The sequence below is a fragment of the Callithrix jacchus genome, chromosome Y, assembly GCF_049354715.1.
Source record: "Callithrix jacchus isolate 240 chromosome Y, calJac240_pri, whole genome shotgun sequence".
Classification (NCBI taxonomy): Eukaryota; Metazoa; Chordata; class Mammalia; order Primates; family Cebidae; genus Callithrix; species Callithrix jacchus.
In genome coordinates this window covers 10,949,589-10,967,855 of record NC_133525.1, presented here as the reverse complement: position 1 = coordinate 10,967,855, position 18,267 = coordinate 10,949,589, and the positions used below count along the sequence as shown (strand labels likewise).

The following is an 18,267-nucleotide window of genomic DNA, read 5'->3' as shown; positions in this document are numbered from 1 at the left end:
GGGAGAATGAGGCAGGTGGATCACCTGAGGTTGGGAGTTCAAGATCAGCCTGACCAACATGGAGAAACCCTGTCTCTGCTAAAATACAAAATCAGCAGGGCGTGGTGGTGCAGGCCTGTATTCCCATCTTCTCAGGAGGCTGGGGCAGGAGAATCGCTTGAACCTGGGACGCAGAGGTTGTGGTGAGCTGAGCTCATGCCACTGCACTCCAGCCTGGGCAACAAGAGTGAAACTCCATCTCAAAAGGAAAAGAAAAGAAAAGAGTATCGGAGTGGGATGGAGTGTGACAGTTTAATCAACAAATCCTCCTGAGTTGACTCTCCACTATAATGAATTTGGTCTTGCTTCAAGCTCCTCTGGTGAGGTCTGGCAGACGTGAATGAGAAGGGGCTGCAAAGGTATCCAGGGTCCTTGGTTCTGGTGATGCGGCTGCAAGCACAGATGCTGCAGAGAGGGGCTGTCAAATCCCTGAACTAGGAGGCTCTCTGAAGGGGGCCGTTACAGGGGTGGGAGCTGTCTTTCCTGAGGACTCCTGCAAAAATCTTTCAGGTCACAAGGCACATCCCATGGAACCACCCACCTTTGAAAATGGCTTATGGCCACCGTCTTGGGTAGAGCTATTCTCTCTGCAGCACCATTCTCCCAGCTCTCACCAGCCGGTATTCCAAGTGGGGCATAGTCAGGAATAGGCTCACTACTCTGGCAAGTTCCGGAAAACCCAGAAGAACTGGCAGGACCAAGTGGGAATTTCACTTTCTGCAGAAAGAAGAAAAAGTTCTACAAAGTCAAAGAGACAGAGAAAAGACCTCCTGGCTTGTTAGGGTGTCTGCTTTGTCCATAAACAACTAGGATCCGAATAATCATGATAATAATAATAGTACATCGTCTTCTTCCAGAAGTCCCTGGCATTGGTCTTCTCCTGCTCCTGACCCCTACACCTTTGCCTAACACTCAGAGAATCTCTCTCCGGATAGAAACAGGGACAGACACTTCCTAGATTTTCCCCTTTCCTCTTTCCCTCCATAAAGCCACGGATATTACTTAGGACTTTCTGGAGAAAGAGAACCAGTAAACTTTGGGACAGCTAGTTATACAGAATAACTCAAACAATCGGGCATTTTAGAACACATATGTAAAAGCTAACTTTTGCTGTGTAGCATTTTCACTCATATCCCTGTAAAATGTGTGTGTTTGTGGTGTGTGTGTGTATTTGTGTTTGTGTGTTTGTGTTTGTGTGTGTGTGTTTGTGGTGTGTGTGTATTTGTATTTCTGTGTTTGTGTGTGTGTATTTGTGTTTCTGTTTGTGTGTGTTTGTGTGTATTTGTTTCTTTGTGTGTGTTTGTGTTTGTGTGTGTATTTGTGTTTCTGTGTTTGTGTGTGTTTGTGGTGTGTGTATTTATGTTTCTGTGTTTGTGTCTGTGTGTGTGTGTGTGTTTTTTTTTTGTGTGTGTGTGTGTGTGCGCGCACACAGGCAAAAGAAAAGAGAGGAGCTTCCTTACTGCATAGTCTTTTGTGGTCAGCTCACTTTTGCGTTGCCGGCACTCGGCAGAGGAATTAAGCACTTAAAGTTCCCAGACTGTACATGGGGCTGTCTGCCAGGTACCACGTTAAAACGCAAAGCTGAGCCTACTCCAAGCTTGTTGCAAAGCTCAGATAAACACAAATAAACAGCCGCAAATTCGGACAGCTCTCCTGTCACAGTCTGTGTTTAGGGACACCCTAGGATGCCTTTCCCAGATTCAGCACTATGACCCACACAGTCATCGTTCGTCATAATCAAGACTCAACCTCGGGTCTTGGATATGGTCCTAAGGTGCCACTGGTTCTAACTCAAAAGGTTGATTATCTATCTAAGCAGACTTAGGGGTAAGCAGGATTCCTGTTTCAAATACAGGATTCTGGGAAGTTGATGCTTTCTTGACTCGGAGCCAAACTAAACGCCAGCATAGGCTTCATCACCAGAGCAGCTGTTTGTATATTATGCAATTTCCTTAATGCCTTTTAATTCCTGCTGGAGACTCAACCAATGCTACAGATAAGAAAAGTTAAAAGACACACAGACATAGCATCACACATCGAGATTTTGCCAAATTAAATTACTGTTTTAAAAATGATTTTCACCACTGATGGGCGCAAACCATAAAATTTCCAGTATATGAACTCGGGGCTACAAGACACTGTTTATCTTTGGCTGCTGTGAACACTGAGGGAAATTCCAGTGGTTTGGAAGCAGTCACAAGGCAATGTTCTGCAAATGGCCTGGACTCAGAGTCAAAGGGCTCTTGCTTTTAATCCCAGCCCTCTGCCAACCAGCTCAGTGGCCCCAGGATGGTTCTTCATCTGCAGAGGTGGGTTAATGAATCCAGAATCCCTGTTTCACAGTTGTACCTCCATAAATGAACACCTAGAAAGTTATACAACAATACAAAAATATCAGGTAAAAATTTACTTGTTTGTAAATCTATCAGTCCATCCAACCACTCACCCATCGATCTGTTCATCCATCTATTTTCCTAGCCACCCATCCATGTATCCATGCACCTATTTATCCATCCATCCAATTATCCATTCATCTATCCACATATCCATCCACTCACCCACCACCCATCTACCCATCCATCCATTCATCGATACATTCATTCATCCACACATCCACCCACCAATTCACCAAACTCTTCATCCATCCATCCATCCATCTCTGAATATGTCCACTCACTTGTCCATGCATTCACCCACCCATCTACCCATCTGTCCATCCATCCATCCATCCATCCAGCCATCCATCCATCCATCCACACATCCATCTGTCCATCTACCCACCCACCTATTGCCCCATTCATCCATCCATTTATTCATCCATCCACACATTCAGGCACCCATTTACCAAAGCACTTAACTATCCATCCATCCATCCATCCATCCATCCCTTTATACACCCACCCACTCATCCATCCATGCAGCCACCTACCCATGTTTTTATCCATCCATTCGTCCATCCATCCACACATCCACCCACCCATTCATCCAAGCCTCCATCTGTCCACTCCTCCATCCACCCACCCATCCCTCAATTCATCCACCCACACATCTACCCATCTACCCATCCATTCATCATCCATCTATCCACTTACCCACCCATTTGTCCGCACATTCATTCATCCAGCCATTTATTCATTCATCTACCCATTTATATCTCAATCAATCCATGCGTCGAGCTGTCTGTCCATTTATTTATATATCCACAACCCCCAAGCATCCACCCATCTGTACATCCATCCTCCCACTGACTCAGGAAACTAAACTTGAGCATCTGTATGGCAGACATCGAATGTGGCTCAGACACCTCTTAACTGCCTTGGCTGCCTACAGGAGCTCACAGGAGGTCTCTACTGTACACTGAGCTCAGCCCCTGGCAATGGAGACCAGAAATGAAAAGTGATTAAAGTGAAACTGAAACAAACCTGACTTTTTAAACCGTAAGATTAAACACGTACTCCTCTGTCCTGTAGTGAGATCAGGAGTGTTGGTCTGGGCCTGGCATGGCTGTCTTGCAGTGTCACCAGTCACCCTGGCACCTTTGCTCCATATATTCTTAGAGTAGGATTTCTACCCTCTAGAGGACTTCCTGTTCTAAGCTAGCTGCTGGTGCTCCAGACATCATGTCATTATTCCAGGCAGGCCCAGTATGATGCAGAGAAAGCGAAAAGTGGGCTTGGTCATCATCAGTCCCCCTCTTAAGGGACTCCTCAAAAGTTTCGCCCAATAACTTTGGTTCACATTGATTTTATTTATTTACTTATATTTATTTATTTTTTTTTGAGATGAAGTCTCACTCTTGTTGCCCAGGTTGGAGTGCAATGGTGCAACCTCGGCTCATTACAACCTCTGCCTCCCAGGTTCAACAGATTCTCCTGCCTCAGCCTCCCAAGCAGCTGGGACTACAGTCACCCACCACCAGGCCCAGCTAATTTTGTAACTTTAGTAGAGATGGGGTTCCTCCATGTTGGTCTGGCTTGTCTCAAACTGTCAGGTGATCCGCCCACCTCAGCCTCCCAAAGTGCTGGGATTACAGGTGTGGGCCACTGTGCCTGGTCCACACTGATTCTATTAGCCAGAACATAGATTTTTGTTACCCCTGACTGCAAAGGAGAATGAGGACATCGCATTTCAGCTGTCACATGGCCTACCTGAGTAACTTCAAGGTTCCTTGATATAAAGGAAGAAGGAAAAGATACAGGATAGGCAGCTGTAGTCTCACAGGTGCATGAGAAATGGATGGATGGGCAGATGGTGGACAGGGGTGTGTATGTAAATACTGTATTATTCTTCCCAGGCTGCCATAATAAAGTAGCATAGACTGGTGCTTAACACAGATTTATTTTCTCACAGTTCTGGAGACTGGCACGTCCAATATCAAGGGGCTGGCTGGTTCAGTTGCTGGTGAGGGCTCTCTTCTGGGTTTGCTGTGTTCTCACATTGGGGAAAGAGCAAGCAAACTCTCTGGCATCTCTTCCTATAAAGGCACTAACTTGGCTGGGTGCGGTGGCTTACGTCTGTAATCCCAGCACTTTGGGAGGCTGATGAGGGCGGATCATCAGAGGTTGGGAGTTCGAGACCAGCCTGACCAACATGGTGAAACCTCGTCTCTACTAAAAATACAAAATTAGCTGGGCATGGTGGTGTGTATGTGTAATCCCAGCTACTTGGGAGTGTGAGGCAGGAGAATCCCTTGAATCTAGGAGGCAGAAGTTGCGGTGAGCCGAGATCGTGTCATTGCACACCAGCATGGGCAAGAAGAGCGAAATTCCACCCCCCCCAAAAAAATGGCACTAACTTTATTGCATAGGTCCTAACTTTATGATTTCATTTAACCTTAATTATTTTCTTGCTGCAAATACAGACACATGGCAGGCAGAGCTTCAACACAGCTCTGCCTGTGTTGGGGAGGAGACACAACTCTGCTCACAGCACACATGCATGCATGCTACATGGATGTGTGTGCACGCATGCTACATGGATGTGTGTGCTTTCTGTGAATGTGAACGCAGGAACGCATGCTACATGTATGTGTGTGATTTCTGTGAATGTGAACACAGGAACGCATGCACGTATGCTACATGGATGTGTGTGCTCTCTGTGAATGTGAAGACAGAAACGAATGCACGCATGCTCCATGGATGTGTGTGCTTTCTGTGAATGTGAACGCAGGAACGCATGCACACATGCTACATGGATGTGTGTGCTTTCTGTGAATGTGAACGCGGGAACCCATGCACGCATGCTACATGGATGTGTGTGCTTTCTGTGAATGTGAACGCGGGAACCCATGCACGCATGCTACATGGATGTGTGTGCTTCCCGTGAATGTGAAGATAGGAAGGCTCATTAATAGCACATATACACACACATACTATAAGTGTGTGTGCCTGTGTGTATGGGAAGAGAGGAAGCCTATTATCTAAATGCCTGGCCTTTGGGGTGAGCTAATTTTGTTGTGTATGCATTCAATTGAGCAATAAGCTTCTCAAAGGCTGCGTTTCTTTGTTGAGCTTTTTGCCAGGTGCCAAGGTACAAACAGAGATGCCACTGCTCTACAACTTCTTAGGAGGCTCAGATAAACAGGAGTAAGTCTAAATAAATACACATAAATTAAGGGCTATTATAATAAACACTTTCTGCTCTCAGAAGCAGAGCCACGGCTGTTTGATTTCACTGCCATATCTCACAGAGCAGATGCTCAAAGAGCTTTGCTGTAGCCGGGCATGGGGGCATATCCCCATGATCCTAGGATTTGGGGAGGACTGAGACTAGAGAATCACTTGAAGCCACGGGTTTGAGACCAGCCTGGGCAACATAGTGAGGCCCCATCTCTAAAATTATAAAATAAGCTGAACATGGTGGTGCAGCCCTCTGGTCCCAGCTACTAGAGAGGCTGAGGTCAGAGGATCACTTGAAACCAGGAGTTTGAGACCAGCCTGGGCAACATAGAGAGACCCATGTCCAAAATTGTAAAATAAGCTGGACATGGTGGCACATTCCTGTGGTCCCAGCTACTCGGGAGCCTGAGATGGTAGCATCTCCTGAGTCCAGAAGTTTGAGACCAGCCTGAGCAACATAGAGAGAGCTCGTCTCTACAAAAAAATTAAAATAAGCAAAAATAAAATGTTAAAAACATGAAAAAGCTTTGTTGAATAACTGGACATGTTGAGAAATCACCAAGAATGGAGCACCGTAGTAATCTGGGAATAAAAAACGGAGTTGGCTGTGTAGAAGCCAAGCAGCTGGGGGCATGTGGAAGAAAGTCTGTGGTGAGCTGTGCCCTGAAGAACGCACCTGCACAAAAGATCTCATGCTACTCATTCTGAAGGTCACACACACACACACACATATATATATATATATATATCATACTACAAAGGTAACAGTTTTCAATCTGTCTCTCTAAGAATAATGCAGACATCGGGGGAACATCTGCTGCTCACAATTTGGGAGAATGGGAAGATAAGAACATCCAGCCAGCCATCCATGTATTCATCCATCTATCAATCCAAGCACCCACCCATCCATCCATCCATCCATCTGCATCCATCCATCCATCCATCCATCCAACCATCCATCCATCCATCCATGCATACATACATACATCCACCCACTCATTTATCCAACCCTCCATCTATCCACCCATTCATTCATCCATTCATCCACCCACAATCCACTCCTCCATCCACCCACCCATCCCTCAATCCATCCTCCCACACATTCACCCACTCATGTACCCATCCATCCATCCATCCATCCACCCACCCATGCACCCATCCATCCACTCACCCACCCATGCATCCATCCATCCACTCACCCACCCATTCACCCACGCATTCTATCTGAATTGTGTCTGTGAGATTCCTCCGTGGTGAAATTACTCTTTTCCTAACGTTTCCAGGTTGTACACTTTGGAAGAAGTGGGGATCTGTGTTCCCCTCCTTGATGGTTAGAGCAGCAGTCCCCAACCTTTCTGGTACCAGGGACCGGTTTCATGGAAGAAAATTTTTCCATGGAGCCGAGGATGGGAGGGATGGTTTCAGGATGATTCAAACTTTATTTTTATTGTGATTGCATTGTAATGTATAACGAAATAATTCTACAACTCACCATAATGTAGAATCAATGGGAGCCTGTATTAGCCCATTTGCACACCGCTATAAAGAACTAAGACTGGGTAATTTATGAAGGAAAGAGATTTAATTGACACATGACTCCAGAGGCCATATAGAAAGCTGGGAGGCCTCAGGAAACTTACAATCACAGCTGAAGGTGGAGAATAAGGAGGCACGTCTCACATGGCTGTAGTAGGAGAGAGATGCTGAAGGGGGGAGGTGATACACACTTTTAAACAACCAGATCTCTTGACAACTCACTATCATGAGAACAGCAAGGGGGAAGACCATCCCCATGATCCAATCATGTCTCACCAGGCCCGTCCTCTGACACTAGGGATTAGAATTTGCACAGGAGATTCAGGGGGGATAAAAATCCAAACCATATCAGAGCCCTGAGCTTGTTTTCCCGCAACTAGACAGTCTCATCTGGGGGTGTTGGGAGACAGGGACAGATCATCAGACTTTGGATTCTCATAAGGAGCGCACAACCTAGATCCCTGGCATGTGCAGTTCACAGTAGGGTTTGTGCTCCTGTGAGAATCTAATGCTGCTGCTGATCTGACAGGAGGCAGAGCTCAGGCATTCACGCAAGTGATGGGGAGCAGGTGTCAACACAGATGAAGCTTCTCTCACTTGCCCACTGCTCACCTCCAGCTGTGTGCCCTGCTTTCTCTAGGGCCATCGACAAATACTGGTCCATGGCCAGGGGTCTGGGGACCTCTGGGTTCGAGTGGTTCATCAATTATTTGGGATCATTCTTCACGGCGGGGAGGTTGTCTCTTCTTATTTACGTATCTATTCAAACAATGCTCTTGATGTGTGGAAGTTGTCGGGCAGTCAGATCCCCAATCCCTTATTGAAGAGCTGTCCACCTGCAGCCCTTGTTTGCAGAAGCTGGGTTTCATCTCTGTCCACACTTTGTGCCCTTGTCATCTGCGTGTTTTTCTAGAATATACAGACAGCATATCCTGGAATGCCAGTGGCTCCAAGGATGCATCTCCTGTGGATGGTCATTCTCAGATTCCTTGTCCTGTATATATAGAAACAGATATACACACACGTATATATGTATATATACAAACATTATATTTAACATATTGTTATACTTAATAAATCAAACAAACATATTTAATTTAGTAAATATCAACACATTAAATATAATAAATATATTTATTAAATATAATAAATTATAGTTATATAATTTAATATTGTGTGTGTGTGTGTATATATGTATATTTGAACGTTATTGGATTCTTTCTCACCTTCTCCATTCAAGATCATGTGAAATTCTTTCTTCCTGCCTCAGAGCTGTCTCTGGGCTTGACGTGGTTGAATGGATGAACTTGATAATAACCATGGCATCTCTTTATTTACTGAGGGTGTTTGGTATGCTTGCCTTGAGATTAAAATATGAAATTATTTTGGTGGGAAAGTTATCTTTGAGAAATGAAAATTTACGTTACTTGTACTATCAGGACTCGAATTAAGACAATTATTGGATAAACATTAATAGGAATCCTTGAATTGACATATTAGAATCTGCTTAAATAGGCTGGGTGCGGTGGCTCACACTTGGAATCCCAACATTTTGGGAGGCCAAGGTGGGTGGTTCACCTGAGGTCAGGACTTCGAGACCACCCTCGCCAACATTGTGAAATGCTGTCTCTACTAAAAACACAAAAATTAGCTGGGTGTGGTGGTGTGTGCCTGTAATCCCAGCTGTTTGGGAGGCAGAGGCAAGAGAATCGCTTGAACCCGGAAGGCAGAGGTTGCAGTGAGCCAAGATTGTACCATGGCACTCCAGCCTGAGTGACAGAGCAAGACTCTGTCAAAAAAAAAAAAAAAAAAAAAAGAAGAATCTGCTTAAATGAAAGGAAACCTGATCGTGTGCTTTCTGGGAAGTGTGAAATCTGCAGAGGCATTTGATGAATGAAATACTCCTGTGCCCATCGGCCAGCTTCCCACCTGCAGAGGAGGGTGTGTTCACATTCAAACTTTGCCGGGCACGCGTAGACATCTTATAACTCCAGCTGCAGACCTAACCCCTGTGTCTTGCGGGGTTCCTCAACTCAAAATTCCCAGGTGACAGTTCCAACTCCCAGGACCTCAGAATAAGACTGTATTTGGAGATGGGGGTCTTTAAAGAGGGGACCAGGGTAAAATGAAGTCACTAGGGTGGGTCCTGATCTAATAGGACTGGTGTCCTATAAGAATAGGAGATGAGGACACAGACACACACAGAGGGAGGACCCTGTGAGGACACAGGGAGAAGACAGTATCTGTGAGCCCAGGAGAGAGGCCTCAGGAGGAGCCAGCCCTGCCCACACCTGGATCTTGGACCTCCAGCCTCCAGGATCGTGATGGGATAAATGTCGGCTGTTTTAGCGGCCCCGAGCCTGGGATTTGGTTTAGGCAGTCTGATCAGGTGATCGCACTGTGAAATCTATGATGACAGGAAATGATGGCTGTCCCGGCCTGTCCGAAGCTGACCACTGGCCAGGGGTCTTTGGGAGGTATCGGCAACCTGGGCAGAGACTCGGTGCCAACCGCAAGCTGTTGTTCTCCAGACGCCCTCCCTTCCGTCACACCAACCTCTTCTTTTGACTTCTGAAGACAAGTCTGCCTTTGTTGTAGATGAAGTCTCCCCAGTACTCCCCAGAAAGTCTCCCTGGCTCCCCCAAACTGAAGAGAACAGTAGGGTTCCAGGTGCACAGAAGAAAGTAATGTCAAAACTCACCAAAGGTAACCCAGAGGGAAAACTAGTATTTCATCGCTGATGGAACCAGAACACAACCGCACCCGCCTCCTGCAAATCTTGAGAAGAACAGCAACAGGAAATATGGACAATCTGAACCAAAAACAAGAGGAAGCTGAGGGAAGACCCTCCTCCTGGGACCCGGAAACGATTTCTCAAAAATCATTATTCAGAAAGAAAGAAAGGGGTGGGTGCAGTGGCTCACATTTGCGATCCCAGGCAGGTGGATTACTAGGTCAGGAGTTTGAGGCCAGCCTGACCAACATGGAGAAACCCCATCTCTACTATAAATACAAAAATCAGTGGGGTGTGGTGGCAGGTGCCTGTAATCCCAGCTACTCAGGAGGCTGAGACACGAGAATTGCTTGAGCTGAGGTGGAGGTTGTAGTGAGCCGAGATCTTGCTGTCACACTCCAGCCTCAGCAACAGAGCAAGACTGTCTCGAAAATAAAAATGGGCCAGGTGCAGTGGCTCACATCTATAATCCCAGCACTTTGGAAGGCCAAGGCGGGTGGATCACGAGGTCAAGAGATCGAGACCATCCTGGTCAACATGGTGAAACCCCGTCTCTACTAAAAATACAAAAATTAGCTGGGCATGAGGCAGGAGAATTGCCTGAACCCAGGAGGCGGAGGTTGCGGTGAGCCAAGATTGTGCCACTGCACTCCAGCCTGGGTAACAAGAGTGAAACTCCGTCTAAAAAAAAAGTGCGCAAAGTGGCCACTTGGGTCCCTTGGAAATGGTCAGAACTTCTTTATTTCCTGAGCTTCCCCTGGTGAAAAAAACAGAACACATGGAGGCTGCCCCCGCAGGGAGCTCCCCATCACTCGCCTAGCCTGGCTCGGGCCTTCAAGAGATGCTTCTCATGGCGTCTGGATACATTCAGAATTCAGAAGCCCTTTTCAATTAATTTAATTCTTCCGGATACAATTCAGAAGGCCTTTTCACTTAACTTAATTTTCATTCTGCAGGTGAGAGTCTCTTGGGGCCAGCTGCAGAGTGTCTGCAGAATATTACGGAAATTCGCATTTTGAGCCAAGGAAAGGTAGCATTAAAAACAAGACAGAAAGCACAGAAGGCCAAAGGCATCTGACTAAATGAATCACAAACAGACGCGTCCCTGTGCTTATCTGTGTGACCATAAATACAAAGCCTCAAAGCCTGGCCTTCAGAAGCCTCTGTTGTGTCTTTATTATAGCGGATGACAGCGACCTGTGGCCCTCCCTGAAAGGCAGCCAGATTTCAGGCTCTGCTGGAACAGGACAGACGGTCAGAGAGAGGCTTCTGCTGCAGAGCCATCCAAATATCAGAGGCTGGAGGCGGTCCAGGCTAGGGCGTTTCTTTTGGAGGTGACTAGGGAGAAAGAAGCAGCAAGCTCTTGGTGGGGGGGCGGTGTTTGGCGTTTGAGACAGCACGGAGACCCGGGTTTCTCTTGCTTCATGATGCCAAAATCCCTAGCGAGCTGAAGCATCCCCCTGCTTCTCTGAGAGAGCCCCAAGGTCCTCCTGCTTGCCTTGACCTAGGGTCCATTCCCTCCCTCGACCCCAGCCCAGGACTACAGCCATGGAAAAAGAAAGTGCTGACTGGGAGACAGTCAGTGGCACATGGGGGTTGGGGGACAGGTGTGGGAGAAAGTGTCAGGGAAGGGTCCCTGGGTGGGTAGTTCATGCAGAGGCATGAACTTTGAAGCTCATATGAAGTGTTGCAGAGGCAACACTTTGAAGGTGATGCTTCCATGGAGAATGGTTGCATTTTTCCTCATGCTTCTACAGTGCAATTACATCGCTGGGGTTTTGCTGGCTGAAAAGAAAACAAAAAAGAAAAAATTTATCCTCCTTATATGCAGGTGTGCAAGGTCAGACTGTCAGTTTTGAAGACACGCATCACTCACACAGCTGAGCCGGTCCCTGGGGTGCAGGTTTCTGACCTAGGGGCAAAGGTGGCCTAGGAAGGGGTGGGCATGGCGGCAGGCAGGGGACAGCTCAGAGCCCCAGGCTCAGCTGGCTGCACAGCAGGTGTGCCGGGCCAGGAATGGGCCAGTAGATGGCACAGGGTTTTGTAAACCAAAAATATAAGTTTTCGGGAGGCCGGGATGGACGGATCACTTGAGGTTAGGAGTTCAAGACCAGACTGGCCAACATGATGAAACCCCATCTCAACTAAAAATACAAAAATTTGCCAGGCTTGGTGGCGGCACCTGTAGTCTTGGCTACTCAGGAGGGTGAGGCAGGAGGATCCCTTGAACCCGGGAGGTGGAGGTAGCAGTGAGCTGCGATCATGCCCCTACACTCCAGCCTGGGTGATAGAGTAAGACTCCACCTCAATAATTAAGTAAACAAATAATAAAATTCTAAGCCCACCCTCCCCGTCAGTCCCACCTTCAAAACCATCTGAGTGGACTTTCTCCTCAGCCACACAGCTTTTAAAGTTTAACCAGAGAGACCGTTTGAGGCGGTGATAGGAAGTGAGGTGGAACATGCCTCATGACACCTCTGTGGTGAAAGAAACCGCTTTACAGCCTCTTCTCTCTGACGCCTGGCAGCTGAAGGCTGCCTGCTGGAATAAGAACTTGGGTCTCCACAATCGTTTCCCTTCACTCATTCCTTTCCATTGATCCCAGGTCTTCAGAGAAACGCGAGCAATTGTCAATCAGAAAGTTCTACAGTCTATCTACAAGCCAGAAGCCCCGCTGCTTCCAGTCGCCCTGCTTTTCTGGATAAACCAACATGCATGTTAAATGTATTCGATTGCTGTCCCATGCCTCCCTAAAATGTGTAAAACCAAGCTGCGACCCGACCACCTTGGCACATGTTCTCAGGACCTCCTGAGGGCTGTGTCACAGGTCGTGGTCACTCCTATTTGGCTCAGAATAGATCTTTTCAAATATTTTATTTTGAGATGGAGTCTCACTCTGACACCCAGGCTGGGTGCAATGGCCTGATCTCTGCTCACTGCAACCTCCACCTCCCCGGTTCAAGCTTTTCTCCTGCCTCGACTTCCTGAGTAGCTAGGACTACCGGTGCAAGCCACCACACGCAAGATGGGGTTTCACCACGTTGGCCAGGCTGGTCTCGAACTCCTGACCTCAGGTGATCCGCCTGCCTTGGTCTCCCAAAGTGCTGGGATTACAGGCCTGAGCCACTGCGCCGGGCCTAGCTGGACTCCTTTCGCGGGCAGTTTGAAGGGTGGAATGCAAGGGAGGGATGCTTCTCAGTCTGCAAAGTTGTTCCGCTGCCCCTCAGGAAAATGGCTAGCATTGTATAGGCTTAGGTGTTCACAGAAAGCAGATTGTTAGTGTGGGGAGGCCTGCAGTGCAGCTGTGGCCGGCGGCGCGACTGGGGATCTCCAGACTCAAAGGCCATTGGAAGGCGAGTCGCCAACGCCCAGGGCTAGGGCCCAGGTGCCCCAGAGACTGAGACGGCCGATGGAGTTCCCTGTTGTACCCCACTAATCCCCATGACCAGGAGTCCTCACTCCCAACTTTGTCCTGGGTTTTTTTTGGGGGGGTGGTTAAACTGCCTGAGCGCAGAGGCACCTCCAAGGATCCTGTTGGTCTTGTGCAAAGGGGGTGTCCGCCCCCGCCCCCGCCAACCCTCCTGGGTTCCGCCCCAGCTCGGATGCGCCAGAAAGTACATGGGGTGGGAGTTGCCTGTGGAGGCAGCGGGGGCCCACGCCTTCCTGAGCAGGGAGGGAATTGCTCTTTGCTCCTCTTGGGGACCCCACCCATCCTCCCGAGCAGCTGGGAGGGGACCCCATACTTTTCCCAGCAGGGGAGCCTGGAGAGTGTCCTTTGCAGAGCAGGGGAAGGTCTCTGTTAGGGGCGGAGAAGGGGCTGCAGGGGCGAGTGTGGAGGGCCAAGTGTTTCCAAGAAGCGCTGTAGTTTCGCTTCGCTGCAGTTAGAGGCGTGCATTTTAGGGGGTGTAGACAGGGAGGGACCCGCACTTTCCCAAGCTGGGGGCAAAGTTTCTTTTGCTGCCACTAGAGACAAGGGTGTGGGGGTGCGAGTGTGGGGTTGGGATGGGGGTAGGTGAGGGGTCCTTGTGAAAGGGGCGGAGAAGGGGCTGCAGGGGCAAGTAGGGGGAGTTACAGGTTTTCAAGAAGGGCGGCAGTTTTGTGTTGCTCTAGTTAGAAGCGTGCATTGAGGGAGTGTAGGGAGGGAGGGGCCCGCACTTTGCTGAGCAGGAGACTTGGGAGCTTCTTTTGCCCCCACCACTGACCAGGGGGCGAGGGAGTCCTCGTGCAAGGGGCGGAGAATAAGCTGCAGGGGCGAGTCGGGAGGGGATTTGGGGGCTACAGGTTTTCAAGAAGCGCGGCAGTTTTGTGCCACTATAGTTAGGGGCCTCCCTGGGGCGTGCAATTTACGGGGATGCAGACAGGTGGGGGACCCTCACTTTCCTGAGAATGTTAGATTTCTCTTTGCTCCGGGTCGGCGCCCCCTGAGGGTCCTGGAGACTGGCTCGCGGATGTGTGGACTCCACGGTTTGCTGGGAAGGGAGCGGGGTGTCCCGTGCTCCCCTCGGCCCCGCCCGCCTCCTTCTCGGTCCCCTCCCCCGGCCCGGCGTTCCGGCCCCTCCTAAGCGCGCCGAGGCCGGGGTGGGGCGGGGCCGGGCGGGCGCGGCCCGGGCTGAGCCTGCGGGGCGGCTCCCCTCACCCGCCCCCTTCGGGTCCTTCCGAGCTCCGCCCTACACGGCCCAGGGGTGCCAGTCTCGCTGCCGCCGCTACCGCCCGCGCGCTGCACTCGGGAGCGTCCCTGCGCGCACTGGGCGCACCATGGCCCGCGGGTCCGCGCTGGCGCTGCTGCTGCTCCTCGGCCTGCTCGGCGCTTTGGTGGCCGCCCCGGGTGAGCCAGCGGCGGGATTCGGGTGCGGGGGGGACTCGTGGGGCGCGGGCCGGGCCTGGGGATCCGCTTGCGGGTGCGGAATTGCTAACCGCGGCGGGACGCGCTGTGGCCAGCGGGGCCCAGGCATGGAGGGGGCGCCCACTTTCTCCCCAGTTCTCTCCTGGGGCCGGGTGGGAGTCGCATTCCAGAGGGAGAAGGTCAGCGTTTGTTGTCGGAGGCGCAAACTCTTAATTTTGGGGGTGACCTTGGGAGAGGTGGCATTTCATTCTTCCTAATCCCGGCGACTTTCTAACGGATCTCTCTGCCCGTTGGCATCAGCCCCTGACCCCACCCCGCTCTCTCCCCTCGGGGTCTGGGACTTGCGTCTTTAGGCCGCGCGCGGAGGCCGCCCCGGACTCGCCTCTCGCAGCCACGCCCTGCGTCCCGGGCCTAAATTTGGAATCGGTGGGAGCCCGGAGGATGCGGGGGAGGGGAAGGAACAGTTGGAAACAAACTTTGAGCCCTGAAACCGTTCAAAACTCCGGTGTGGATGCAGGCCCCGGGAATTTCTGAAAGAAACGCGTGGTTACCAGATTGTCCATGTGTAGCGCTGGAGAGTTGGGAAAACAGAAAAAGTATCCAGAGACGGGGGAGCCACGGTCACCCTCCCGCGCCCTAAACCGGGCCTCGTTCTGGTTATTATTTTCTGGTGTTTTTCTGTTTCCCTCGCGTCGAAAGGAAAACGGGGACCCCGCTGGGTGTGATGTGCTATCAATTCCACTAGACGGTGCGTTTCTGCCCCTTCCTGTGGGCAGGCTTTTAAGAAGAGCGGCTTGCAGGCAGTGTAGACTTGACCAGCCTTATCAGGGCTGGACAAACTGAGGAATGAGAGGCGGGAACGCCCAGCTCTGGGAGGGCAGAGGAGGCCCGGTTTGTGCCGCGAAATTTCCTGCTGGTGTTCATAGGGTCGAGCTCAGCCCGGAGCTGCGGTGAAGAGGCCTGGTCTCTGTTTGTAGGGAGGAGCTGCTAAGGGGTTTACACGCTCTTTATTTTATTGTATGTTTTTTGAGACGGAGTTTCGCTCTTGTTACCCATGCTGGAGTGCAATGGCGCGATCTCGGCTCACCGCAACCTCCGCCTCCCGGGTTCAGGCAATTCTCCTTCCTCAGCCTCCCGAGTAGCTGGGACTACAGGCACGCACCACCATGCCCAGCTAATTTTTGTATTTTTAGTAGAGACGGGGTTTCACCATGTTGACCAGGATGGTCTCGATCTCTTGACCTCGTGATCCACCCGCCTCGGCCTCCCAAAGTGCTGGGATTACAGGCTTGAGCCACCGCGCCCGGCCCGCGCGTCCCGGGTATCCTGGAAATTGCGCTTTCCCTTGGTAGAGCTGACAGTGTGGCTGGCTCCGTTTTGTAAAACTTGGAGGCGTGTACAGCCCGCAGGGAGGTTCCAAACGCGGCTTCCTGTTTCTCTTTTTTCCTTAGCAGGGAGGGCTCTGCAGGGTTTGATCAGCTGCATCTGCTCCCAAGGCACCTGCAGAAGGGCGTTTTCACTTGTCTCGCTAACGCATGTCCTTCATGCATTCATTCATTCCCTCCTTTGCAGCTGCCGTGTGCTTGGGGCAGGAAAATATATCCCAAAGAGTTCTGGTGTCTGAAGAATTTAGTTTCCAGGAGAAGAGAGGCATCCAAACAGGCGGACAGGACACACAGGGCGACAAGGACCGCTATGGTTCCATCACTAAATAACTCAGGCGTTCCAAGTGGTGGAGCTTGATGAGGGGCTTGGCTGGGTTTTGGAGACCTGGGGACAGAATTGCCAGCTGGTCCGGCTTTACAGGTCAATGGAGGAGAGAGGGGGCAAAAGCCTTATCTTCTCTGAGCTCACAACAAGGCGTTGCACACTTTTTAATCCCGCAGTAGTGTTCATCTGGAGCTCCCTAGTTTTGGAAGCAGACTGGGCTTAGGAGCCCTGAGACGGCGGAGACTTCGCGTCCAGGGAAGGGTGGCTGCACAGGGGTTGGGTGGGTGGTGAGGGCGGCAGACAGGCAGATAGCAGGGGCCAGTCTGTCCTTCCAATCGCAGAGGAAAGCCGGGCCCTCAGCACTGCTGGGTGTCCTTGGGGGACCCTTGTCACCCCCGCTTTCCAGTGCCACCCTACTAGAGATGGAGATGGAAACCCCCTGTCCCGGTCATATTAATACACGTGTTGTTTCATCAGGAAACTTCAACTTTGAGTTGGTGATGCTCAGAACGCACTTTTCCTGCAGCAGTATGCATCGGGCTGCAAAACCCCACGGAGCCTAGGGGGAGGGTCTCTCACAGAGGCCGACAGCCCTGCCTGATCTCAGCGTTTCGGGGAACCAGGCCCGTGTTCCTTGGTGTCTTCATAAATACTCAGGGGCATAGATGGGATGGATGGAGCTGGGGGAAGGCTGCAGAGGAAACAAGGAGGCACCAGCTTTGTAGAGAGCAGGACTTCCCAGGGTGACGTTGGCCCTCAGGAGACCCTTTGCCAAGGTTGCAGACAGTTTTTGGTGGCCACCCTGGGGTGGGACCTGCCACCATCCTGCTGTGGAAAAGGCTGCTCAGGGAAGCCTCTCAGAATCCTTTGAGGCCCAGGACAGGCCCCAGCACAAGGAACTCATCTGGTGCCAAGTGCCAATTGTGTTGAGGGAAGAAAACCGGGAGGAGGGCTTGGGAGTTATGCCTAGGCACAGATTTAGGGCTGGCTCTGCGGTTGGGAGTGTCCCATCCCTGACAGTAGCGTAGAACACACCCGATGCATCCCTGCTTTCCAGAAAAGGCTGTTTTGACCCCAGCAGGCACAGCGGCCTGGGCAGTTTGAAAAATTCCAAACCCCTACATGGGCCCACATCTGTGGAACAATACCAGGTCTCTTCGGGATTCCCTCACCGCAGCAGAGGAAGCCTGCGCTTCGCTTTCTCAGCCTCTCCGGAGCTCTGTCTCCTGCCCCTGGGTGTGTATGCAGAAGTTATTAGGGGAACGTTGCTGTCTTCTGGGCAGAGGAAGTGGGTTTTATCCTTCAGCGAGTTTGCCTTGATTTTCTGCCAGCTTTTGGCTGTGGTAAAAGTTGATTGTTTTGTATTTAACCTCCTGCTTTAGGTCGGGTGAGGTGGCTCACGCCTGTAATCCCAGCACTTTGGGAGGCCAGGGCCAGTGGGATCACACGAGGCCAAGAGTTCAAGACCGGCCCGGCCAACGTGGGAAACCCAGAGTCTACTAAAATGACAAAAATTAGCCGGGCGTGGCGGTGCACGCCTATAATCCCAGTTACTTGGGAGGCTGAGTCACGAGACTTGCCTGAGCTCGGGAAGCAGAGGTTGCAGTCAGCCGAGATCGTGTCCCTGAACTCCAGCCTGGGCGACACGGAGAGACTCAGTCTCAAAAACAAACAAACAAAAAACCTCCCTGCATTCACTCTTTCTCCTTTCTCTGTCTGTGAGACACAGTTTTCATGTGAGGACAAATACGTGCCTTTACACTTTGGAGGTATTCAAGAACGTGATT

The 18,267-nt window shown here is 50.5% G+C and overlaps 1 pseudogene across 1 annotated transcript in view; it reads left to right on the top strand.

Moving 5' to 3' along the window:
- Positions 1–18,267, top strand: part of LOC118150875 (uncharacterized) — a 107,100-nt pseudogene that overhangs the window by 31,417 nt on the left and 57,416 nt on the right. The window contains exons 3-4 of the transcript XR_013531916.1: positions 11,111–11,181; positions 14,491–14,752. The product of XR_013531916.1 is annotated as an uncharacterized LOC118150875 (transcript). The remainder of the gene's footprint in view (positions 1–11,110; positions 11,182–14,490; positions 14,753–18,267) is intronic.